The 11,547-nt window shown below is 45.7% G+C and overlaps 1 long non-coding RNA gene across 1 annotated transcript; it reads right to left on the bottom strand.

Annotated features, from left to right (window-relative positions):
* Positions 1-2,066: 2,066 nt before the first annotated feature.
* LOC120962958 (uncharacterized) lies at positions 2,067-3,197 on the bottom strand. The gene is made up of 2 exons (XR_005754315.3): positions 2,548-3,197; positions 2,067-2,466 (listed from the first exon to the last, which is right to left on the bottom strand). It is a non-coding gene; the product is annotated as an uncharacterized lncRNA (long non-coding RNA).
* Between the last annotated feature and the right edge of the window lie 8,350 nt (positions 3,198-11,547).

The following is an 11,547-nucleotide window of genomic DNA, read 5'->3' as shown; positions in this document are numbered from 1 at the left end:
CTTTTTCCATGCATCCTTTAGGTTGGTGACCCATTCCTCTTCGTGAAACAGCGAAAACAGAAGGCGACCACGCAGGTTGGAGTTGTAGCTGGAGTTGGCACATCGTCTGCAGCAGCTGCCGAGGTAACATAAAATGGCATTAGGATTTTTTTTCCTACACAAAGAAACCTGGGATATTATTTTTTACGCAGTTGCACAAGAACCAGCTAGGTGTTGCCATCCTGAAACTTTTATAGTTGTACAGAAATCAATAAAGAGTTGGTATCCTCAACTTTTTAAATAGTTGCACAACAGTATCACACGAGTTGGCATCCTCGACTTTCATAGTTGCACCAGAACCATTTTGAAGTTGACAGTCTCAACTTTTTGAATATTCACATAACAATATCACATGAGTTGGCATCCGCAACTATTTTAGTTGCACAAGAACCAATCAGGAGTTGGCATCACCAATTTTTTAATAGTTGCGCAACAGTGCCACATGAGTTGGCATCTTCAACTTCTTTAGTTGCACAAGAACCATTCAGTAGTTGGCATCCTCATGTGTTCACATGCATATGATTTTCTAGGTTTGCAAATGCACTTGACTATAGTTGCACTACTTATTTGGAAGATTATAATCTGTTAAATTCACTATTTTATCTATTTTCTTGTGTTTAGATAGGCTAAATTCATCATGTTCCTCAGTTCAAAATTCATTATATAGCTGCATAAACACGCAACATGATTTGCATGCAGGAGTACTTGCAGTTGCACAAAATAGATGATGTAGTTGCACAACAGCCAACATAAAGTTTATTTTTGGAATTCTGCATACAGATTTTTAGCTAAACCAAAATGAATCTGAAATTATCTGAGTTGGCATCTTTTACTTTTATATGAGTTGAAGATGCCAACTAATGAAATTCAAACCCCACAAGTGGATGGATATGGGAGTGTTGTCGGTTGCACAATTGTACTCGTTAAGTTGCACAAATACAAGCTAGCGTTGGTTCATTTTTTTCTCAAGCTTCTTTTTTGCATCATGTGCAGGTTTTACAGGCTATGGGGGGTGCATGAACTGATGTAGATTTTTGCACACAATTCTATGCTACAAAGTCGCATATACTACTGTGTGGAAAGATCAAAGGAAAAAACACATATACTTCTTGTCTAGTTGGTAGTTATATTTTCATTGTACCTACAATATGCTTTTTTCTTTTCTTTTTTTTTTTGCTTCAGTGACACTGGTTCTTCTGCATTATGTGTGAAGTAAGACTCTATATGTGCTCTCTTATATATATTTGCATATTTTATGTGTTTTGTTGCACATATTGCTGCAAAAGTTGACTTGTCTTATGATCTAGTTGTACAATAATTAGTTAAAATTGCACAGGTACCGGATCTCCCCATTTTTTTCCTTGTTTGTGTTGTCTTTTAAGTACGGAGAAGCTATTTTTCAAAGAGAAATTTGGTGTGGGGCTGAAAGGGAAAGTCAAGGAGTGAGGATCTGGACATGAGAAGAAAAGGATCAACCTCTTTTTTCACCCTTGTTGGTGCTGCCTTGTACTTTCTAATCTGTCCTTCCTTTTTCTTCTTTTTTTCGCAGCAAATTGTTCCATAACATTGTTATTTCACCTTGATTCATCCGCCATGGCAGCTCTGGCGATGGAGATCCAGAACTGGGAACCCCTTGTTTCGTGGAGAAGAAGCTAGGTGGGGGCAGATAGGGGCATGGGGAGAAGGTTGGTGGCCAAGAGGGCGTGAGAGCTTCAAGTGCTTCAGGAGGGGAGGGAAGGGCATGTGATGGCCTGGGACCGCGTCCTGTGTGTAGTTTATTGGGTTGGAGCGGGTCTGTAGCTGGATTTCCTTTTTTGAGGTCAGGGGACCGAATCTTTTTTTTTCTGGTGGTGGCCGCTCGGGAACGCTAGGGAGCAGCTGGCCGCTCCCTAGACGCGTCCTTTTTTGTCCAGCATCGGGTGGGTTAATTAGGGCGTGTTTGGTTGCTTTCACTGCCGGGCCTGGCTCAGAGGGAAAAAACGAGCCAGGAGCAGGTCGTGGGCGAGGGAAAACAAGGCCAAAAAACGTAGATGTCAACTTGATTGGTTGCCTGCATTAGGAGGTCTTGTCATTGAGATGCAATTTTGACCCGGCGTTTGGTTGCATACATGCATATGATTAGGAGTTAACAACAAAACTTAACAGCCACCAGGTTTGGCTTCTCATCTCGTCAAACACGTTGAGTGCGCCGGAGCTTCCTCTGCTCCTCGCGTCGCCCACGGAGCCCGTTCGCCGCCCCCGTCAACCTCCTCGCGCCGCTCTTCGCCGACCTCCTGCGCCGCCACCCCGCTGACGCCGTCTGTGTTCGACGGTGTCCACCCATGGGCCGCCATCGCCGCCGCCAAGCTCGGCATCCCGCGGCACGAAGCTGAGCTCCAGGCTCGCCCCGCCCTCGAAGCTGAGTGTGATGGTCGGCATGAAGTACTCCTACATCATCATCGAGACGGGACTGAAGCTGAGCGTGATGGAATTCAGCTAGTAGTAGTAAAATTCAGTAAAGAGCCTCACATCGTGTAAAATTCAGAAGTACAAGCTCGCCCGACGCCGGCGCTTGTAGGCTTGTACTGGCCATCGAATACCTAAACAGGTCGCGCAGGTACTCGTACACACACGGGCAGGAGCCTCAAGCTGCGGCCGGCGAGCTCGTCCGCGTCAGTCCTCGCTGCACTCGCCCGTGCCGCCCCAGCTCGCGCCAAGCCGCGCCGGCCCGCCGCTGCCCTGCTCTTGGCCGCTCCGCGAGCAGGTTCCCGCCGTAGCCGTGCCGCGTCCAGCTCGCTATCATGGTCGGGCCGTGCCCGCTCCCTGTCGTGGCCGCGCCAAGCTCCCTTCCCTGGCCGAGGCCGCGCCCGCGACGCACCGGCCCGAGCCTCCGTCGTCCGCCGCGCCGCGCCCAGCTCGTTGCCGTGGCCGCGCCAAGCTCACTGCCCTGGCCGTGCCCTTGCCCGGCTCCCTCCTGTGGTCGCGCCGCGCCCGCTCGCTGTCGTGACCGCACCGCGCCCGCTTGCTGCCATGGCCGCCCCACACCGGCTCGCGCTTCCGCCGTCAACCGGCGCCCAGCTCGCTGCCGTGGCCGCACCAAGCTCCGTGCCCGGACCGGTGCGCCGCGGGTGAGAGGAGGAAGGTGACGAGGGGATAAGATTTTAGCGGCGGACGAGGGGACTGAGGATTAGGGAGAGAGAGGGATTAACTCGCTCGGGCCTGGCTCTCGGAAAACTGCCGATTCGGCCGTTCCCAACGGGCCAGGCCCAGAAATGCTTTAAGAACCGTGCTATGCAGGCTGAACAGTGTATGCGGGGAACCAAACAACCGAGACCCGAAAAGATGCTGCACCACGCGGGCCTGGTTGGCCTCGATGCAGGCAACCAAACTCGCCCTTAGCTGATCTGAAAAAACGGATGCGCGTCTCATATTGGTGAATTTAGTGGGTTGTCTTGGCGTTGGTTTGGCTGAATTTATATTTGGGAATAGGTACCATCGTAGTGTATTTGATTTGCCGCAACATTTTACTTTTTGATACATATTCCCAGAATTTGGATGTATATTGGATATTCTTGCATGAACTGAGAATGTAGGTACCTTTTGAAACTAATTGGTTAATATTTTTAACATGTTATGGAAATGTTCTATATTTATAAAAGAATGATGTGTGAGAGGTCAGGCTAATGATCATTATATGGTTTATTGGGCGTGTAATATTCAGGCATTTATAAGCGCTCAGTTATCATGTGGCACCACACGTCTATAACTGACAACTGATTATTTTTTTGGTAGCCTGTGAATAAAGTCATTTAAATTTACTGTTGTTGTATCTACGCTAGCCTTGTTGAGGAATAGTCTCAGGACCAGGAACCCGCCAGTTGATAGCTTTTTTAGCCGGCAAAACCCCCATGTCCACATACTCTGTGAGCATGAGCTCTGAGACTTGGGAGGCTACCCAGTCACAAGAAGTGGGAGCCTTAGACATGATGGGCCGGGTTAAAAACTACGGACAAGGAATAAGAGTATGGCGGGTTAAAATTGAAATGATAAGCCACCTAAATGATTACATGATATTTTAGCAGTAATGGACCGGTTATGGCTATAAGACGACAACGTGTTATGGTAAGTTATTAAGAAGTTATGAGCCGCCCTAACTATGGGCGTGAGGTGATTATCAGGCCGTTAACATACGGCAGGTCAAATTATGGAAGTATGAGCCAGCAACATGATGGCGGGTCATCTAAGTAGAAATTTATTGAAGCTATTACTAAGTGTGGAACAACATATTTCATTACAAGTGTAAAAGATTTCAGATCTACGAATAGTTTGAAAAAGAAGAAAAATTACCTAGCTAAAAAGACTAGGGCGGCATAGGTTGCTTGCTAGTTCATGAGCTATATTGACAAAGCAGAACATCTATAGAGGGGATGAATCTCAAAGGCGAAGCCGAATTCTTCTATGAATGTATTGGGAAAAAGGAAGATTTACAAGGCAGATAGCAGAGCAATGGAGATGAACTCCGACGAACTACGGAAGCTCTCATAACCTAAATACAGATATAAGAGGAAGGGTTAGTTAATACCTGGTAACCGACGAGGGTAGCGGCGGCGCGTGGCAAGGCTCTGGCGAAGATGTGAGAGGAGCGCCGCGGTACTACCTGAGATGGCCGGAGATGTGGTTTGGTCGCGGCGGAGCTTCGGTTGCCGACGTCCTGGCGCGAGGAAGAAGACGAAGTGAGGTGTGGTGTGTAAAGTACAAACGTGCCCTCCCCTGTACCTATTTATAAGGAAAGGGCAGCCGCAGTAAATGGCATGCGCGAGAAACAAGGCGGCACAGTAACTTTTTCAGCTTGACGGACGCCTCGATTTTCGGGATAAAGAGATATGTATAAAAGATCTATAGTGATGTCATCGATTATCTATTCAATTATGAAGGATTACGTCATCAAGAAGATGGAAAGTTAATAAGTCTGAAAATTCGATGAGCTGGCATATGGCGGGTTAAGGAAGAATGATTTTCATCCGAAGACTCGCCTAATCAAGAGGAGGAAGGTTGGCATGAACAAGCAAGACAATCTGGGGCCTAATGTTGGGGATATAACCCCAGGATATGACCTGTCGTGCACTGGCCGGGTCATAGAAGTGGCGAGTCAATAGCCCAAGGAGAACATGGGCCGCGGGCGGTGAATATTGAAGACCCGACGGGCGGCTCTTGAGCGGGGTGGCTCTTAAGCCCAGCACCGCGGATGGCGGTTCATGGCTTGGAAGGCGCAAGCCGCCCTGAGTTTTCCTTCCTTGGAGAACAGGGCGGGGTAGAGATGTATCTAGTCATGAGTCTAATTAAGACTCGGACTCTTGTATACTCGGGGCCTCGACCTGTATATAAAGGCGAGCCCCTAGGGTAGAAAGACTAAGTTACAATCAATCGATAGCTAGGTCAAGCGAATCCGCTCCCTTGTAATCAATACTCAAGCAATACAACATAAAGCATGACGTAGGCTATTACCTCGATCGTGAGGGCCGAACCTGGGTAAACTCATGTCTCTCGTCCCAATCAACCTGGACAAGCTAACCACCGTAGCGATGGCCTCGCACCTAAGTCCTTTCACTAGTGCATCTACCGTGACAAAACCACGACACTATGGGACGTTCATCTCGAACTATCATATGCATGGCATGGATAAGAAGCTCACTGAATTGCATGAGATGCTAAAGGTGGCAGTGCAGGATATTAAGAAAGGCACACATCAAATGTTGATGGTGAAGAACTCTGACAAGTTCAAGAAGAGTTGGTCCAAGAAAAAGGCTAAGGCAAAGGGCACGGAGAAGGTAATCTCCACTGCTGCACCGAAGTCTGGACCGGACGCAGGGACCGTTTGCTATAATTGCAAGGAGACCGATCACTGGAAGAGGAACTGTAGCAAGTGGCTTACAGATCATGGCAAGAAGGTCGGAAATGCTTCTTCAGGCAAAGGTACACTTGTTACATATGTTATAGACATTTACCTTGCTGACATACCTAGTAGCTCTTGGGTATTTGATACCGGATCGGTTGTTCATATTTGCAACTCGATGCAGGGGCTGGTAAGAACTAGGCATGTGGCACAATGGGAGATTGATATCAGGGTCGTCAACAAAAGTAAGAGTTGCTACGTTGGAGGTCCGCACGATGCAGCTCCAGCTTCCTTCCGGATTCATTTTGGAATTGATTAATTGTTATTACATTCCTGCACTTAGTCGAAACATTATTTCTGCCTCATGTTTGATGAGTCACGGTTATTAATTCAATTTAAAGGACAATGGTTGTTCAATATCTTTGAATGGTCACTGGTACGCGTCGGTGCTATACAAACGGTTTTAAACCCCTTTCTGCGATGGCATTTGGAACCGTCGCCTAGTGAGTGTGTGCGATAGGGGGGTCCTTCCCACACAACCCAGAAATCTTCGGGGATAGTCCCTCCTAGGACACAGGCTGGGGCCGTGTGCGATCGGGCGAGGCATCGAAACCCAATCATTTCTGTAGGCATGTACATCCCACACGGTGAATCCCAGAAAAACATTTCCGTAGGTATGTACATCCCACACGGTGAACCCCAGAAAAACATTTCCGTAGGTATGTACATCCCACACGGTGAATCCCAGAAAAACATTTCCGTAGGTATATATATCACATGCAGTCAATCTAAGGAATACGTTTCCGTTCTTATGTACATCCCACACAGTCAATCCAGGGAAAACGTTTCCGTTCGTATGTACATCCCACATAGTTTTATGTGTAGGCTCGTGTGTGAAAGGTGTAACTATCACACACGCTCTGCCTTGGCTAACGGTTTGCTTTTATCAACTACATCACACACGATTTGATGAAGAAAATTGTGTGGCATTGGGCTATCCATCGCAACTTCTTTTACTGCTAGAACCGTTTGCAAAGGTCCATGACACATTTAGCAGGTTTATTAGTTTACAATTAATAATTCCAGTATTACGTAAATTCACATTTCATATCGAACAGCTGTTTGCCAATTTCATATCAGGCACATAAATATATTATAACATCACAGTACGATAGCTACATGAAAATAGCACAGTACAACACATAGCTAGTTCTGAAGGAAATATGCCCTAGAGGCAACAATAAAGTTATTATTTATTTCCTTATTTCATGATAAATGTTTATTATTCATGCTAGAATTGTATTAACCGGAAACATAATACATGTGTGAATACATAGACAAACATAGTGTCACTAGTATGCCTCTACTTGACTAGCTCGTTGATCAAAGATGGTTGAGTTTCCTAGCCATAGACATGAGTTGTCATTTTATTAACGGGATCACATCATTAGGAGAATGATGTGATTGACTTGATCCATTCCGTTAGCTTAGCACTTGATCGTTTAGTATTCTGCTATTGCTTTCTTCATGACTTATACATGTCCCTATGACTATGAGATTATGCAACTCCCATTTACCGGAGGAACACTTTGTGTGCTACCAAATGTCACAACGTAACTGGGTGATTATAAAGGTGCTCTACAGGTGTCTCCGAAGGTACTTGTTGGGTTGGCGTATTTCGAGATTAAGATTTTTCACTTCGATTGTCGGAGAGGTATCTCTGGGCCCACTCGGTAATGCACATCACTATAAGCCTTGCAAGCATTGTAACTAATGAGTTAGTTGCAGGATGATGTATTACGGAACGAGTAAAGAGACTTTCCGGTAACGAGATTGAACTAGGTATTGAGATACCGACGATCGAATCTCGGGCAAGTAACATACCGATGACAAAGGGAACAACGTATGTCGTTATGCGGTCTGACCGATAAAGATCTTCGTAGAATATGTAGGAGCCAATATGGGCATCCAGGTCCCGCTATTGGTTATTGACCAGAGAGGTGTCTCGGTCATGTCTACATAGTTCTCGAACCCGTAGGGTCCGCACGCTTAACGTTCGTTGACGATATAGTACTATGAGTTATGTATGTTGGTGACCGAATGTTGTTGGGAGTTTTGGATGAGATCACGGACATGACGAGGAACTCTGGAATGGTCCGGAAGTAAAGATTGATATGTGGATAGTAGTGTTTGATCTCCGGAAAGGTTCCGGAATCCATCGGAAGGGGTTCCGGATGTTTCCCGAAATGTTTGGGCACGAGAACACTTTATCTGGGCCAAAGGGGAAAGCCCACGAGGTTTTTGGAAAGCGCAAAAGGAAGTTTTGCGGAGTCCAGGGGCCAGACGCCAGGGTCCCTGGCGTCTGGGTCCAGACGCCGGGAACCCTGGCGTCTGGCCCTGGAGTCCGAGAAGGACTCTTGCCTTTCGGGTGAAACCGACTTTGTGGAGGCTTTTACTCAAAGTTTCGACCCCAAGGCTCAACATACAAATAAAGGGGTAGGGCTAGCACCCAAGACACATCAAGTAACACCAAGCCGTGTGCCGGCAACCCCGTCCCCTCTAGTTTATCCTCTGTCATAGTTTTCGTAGTGCTTAAGCGAAGCCCTGCGGAGATTGTTCTTCACCAACACCGTCACCACGCCGTCGTGCTGCCGGAACTCATCTACTACTTCGCCCGTCTTGCTGGATCAAGAAGGCGAGGACGTCATCGAGCTGAACGTGTGCAGAACTCAGAGGTGCCGTGCGTTCGGTACTTGGATCGGTCGGATCGTGAAGACGTACGACTACATCAACCGCGTTGATAAATGCTTCCGCTTACGGTCTACGAGGGTACGTAGACTACACTCTCCCCTCTCGTTGCTATGCATCACCATGATCTTGCGTGTGCGTAGGAATTTTTTTGAAATTACTACGTTCCCCAACAGTGGCATCCGAGCCAGGTTTCATGCGTAGATGTTATATGCACGAGTAGAACACAAATGAGTTGTGGACGATACAAGTCATACTGCTTACCAGCATGTCATACTTTGGTTTAGCGGTATTGTTGGATGAAGCGGCCCGGACCGACATTACGTGTACGCTTACGCAAGACTGGTTCTACCGATGTGCTTCGCACACAGGTGGCTGGCGGGTGTCAGTTTCTCCAACTTTAGTTGAACCGAGTGTGGCTACGCCCAGTCCTTGAGAAGGTTAAAACATCACTAACTTGACGAACTATCGTTGTGGTTTTGATGCGTAGGTAAGAACGGTTCTTGCTAAGCCCGTAGCAGCCACGTAAAACTTGCAACAACAAAGTAGAGGACGTCTAACTTGTTTTTGCAGGGCATGTTGTGATGTGATATGGTCAAGGCATGATGCTAAATTTTATTGTATGAGATGATCATGCTTTGTAACCGAGTTATCGGCAACTGGCAGGAGCCATATGGTTGTCGCTTTATTGTATGCAATGCAATCGCCCTGTAATGCTTTCCTTTATCACTAAGCGGTAGCGACAGTCGTAGAAGCATAAGTTGGCGAGACGACAACGCTGCTACGATGGAGATCAAGGTGTCGCGCGGGTGACGATGGTGATCATGACGGTGCTTCGGAGATGGAGATCACAAGCACAAGATGATGATGGCCATATCATATCACTTATATTGATTGCATGTGATGTTTATCTTTTATGCATCTTATCTTGCTTTGATTGACGGTAGCATTATAAGATGATCTATCACTAAATTTCAAGATAAAAGTGTTCTTCCTGAGTATGCACCGTTGCGAAAGTTCTTCGTGCTGAGACACCATGTGATGATCGGGTGTGATAGGCTCTACGTTCAAATACAATGGGTGCAAAACAGTTGCACAAGCGGAATACTCAGGTTAAACTTGACGAGCCTAGCATATGCAGATATGGCCTCGGAACACTGGAGACCGAAAGGTCGAGCGTGAATCATATAGAAGATATGATCAACATAGTGATGTTCACCATTGAAAACTACTCCATCTCACGTGATGATCGGACATGGTTTAGTTGATTTGGATCACGTGATCACTTAGATGATTAGAGGGATGTCTATCTAAGTGGGAGTTCTTAAGTAATATGATTAATTGAACTTTAAATTTGTCATGAACTTAGTCCTGATAGTATTAGCATATCTATGTTGTAGATCAATAGCTCGCGTTAAGCTCCCTTGTTTTATTTTTGATATGTTCCTAGAGAAAAACTATGTTGAAAGATGTTAGTAGCAATGATGCGGATTGGATCCGTGATCAGAGGATTATCCTCATTGCTGCACAGAAGAATTATGTCCTTGATGCACCGCTAGGTGACAGACCGATTGCAGGAGCAAATGCAGACGTTATGAACGTTTGGCAAGCTCGATATGATGACTACTTGATAGTTTAGTGCACCATGCTTAACGGCTTAGAATCGGGACTTCAAAAATGTTTTGAACGCCACGGAGCATATAAGATGTTCCAAGAGTTGAAATTGGTATTTTATACTCATGCCCGTGTTGAGAGGTATGAGACCTCTCACAGTACTTTGCCTACAAGATGGAGGAGAATAGCTCAACCAGTGAGCATGTGCTCAGATTGTCTGGGTACTGCAATTGCTTGAATCAAGTGGGAGTTAATCTTCCAGATAAGATAGTAATTGACAGAATTCTCTAGTCACTATCACCAAGTTATTAGAACTTCGTGATGAACTATAATATGCAAGGGATGACGAAAGTAATTCCCGGGCTCTTCGCGATGCTGAAATCGACGAAGGTAGAAATCAAGAAAGAGCATCAAGTGTTGATGGTTAACAAGACCACTAGTTTCAAGTAAAGGGACAAAGGGAAGGGAACTTCAAGAAGAACGGCAAGCAAGTTGCTGATCAAGTGAAAAAGCCCAAGTCTGGACCTAAGCCTGAAACTGAGTGCTTCTGCTGCAAAGGGACTGGTCACTGGAAGCAGAATTGCCCCAAGTATTTGGTGGATAAGAAGGATGGCAAAGTGAACAAAGGTATATTTGATATACATGTTATTGATGTGTACTTTACTAGTGTTTATAGCAACCCCTCGGTATTTGATACTGGTTCAGTTGCTAAGAGTAGTAACTCGAAACGGGAGTTGCAGAATGAACAGAGACTAGTTAAGGGTGAAGTGACGATGTGTATTGGAAGTGGTTCCAAGATTGATATGATCATCATCGCACACTCCCTATACTTTCCGGATTAGTGTTGAACCTAAAATAAATGTTATTTAGTGTTTGTGTTGAGCATGAATATGATTGGATCATGTTTATTGCAATACGGTTATTCATGTAAGCTAGAGAATAATTTTTGTTCTGTTTGCATGAATAAAACCTTCTATGGTCATACACCCAATGAAAATGGTTTGTTGGATCTCGATCGTGGTGATACACATTTTCATAATATTGAAGCCAAAAGATGCAAAGTTAATAATGATAGTGCAACTTATTTGTGGCACTGCCGTTTAGGTCATATTGGTGTAAAGCGCATGAAGAAACTCCATGCTAATGGACTTTTGGAATCACTTGATGCTTGCGAACCATGCCTCATGGGCAAGATGACTAAGACTCCGTTCTCCGGAACAATGGAGCGAGCAACAGATTTGTTGGAAATCATACATACTAATGTATGTGGTCCG

This window comes from Aegilops tauschii, chromosome 4 (genome assembly GCF_002575655.3).
Source record: "Aegilops tauschii subsp. strangulata cultivar AL8/78 chromosome 4, Aet v6.0, whole genome shotgun sequence".
Taxonomy (NCBI): Eukaryota; Viridiplantae; Streptophyta; class Magnoliopsida; order Poales; family Poaceae; genus Aegilops; species Aegilops tauschii.
The sequence above is the reverse complement of the archived record's forward strand: the minus strand, read 5'-3'. Positions and strand labels throughout refer to the sequence as shown.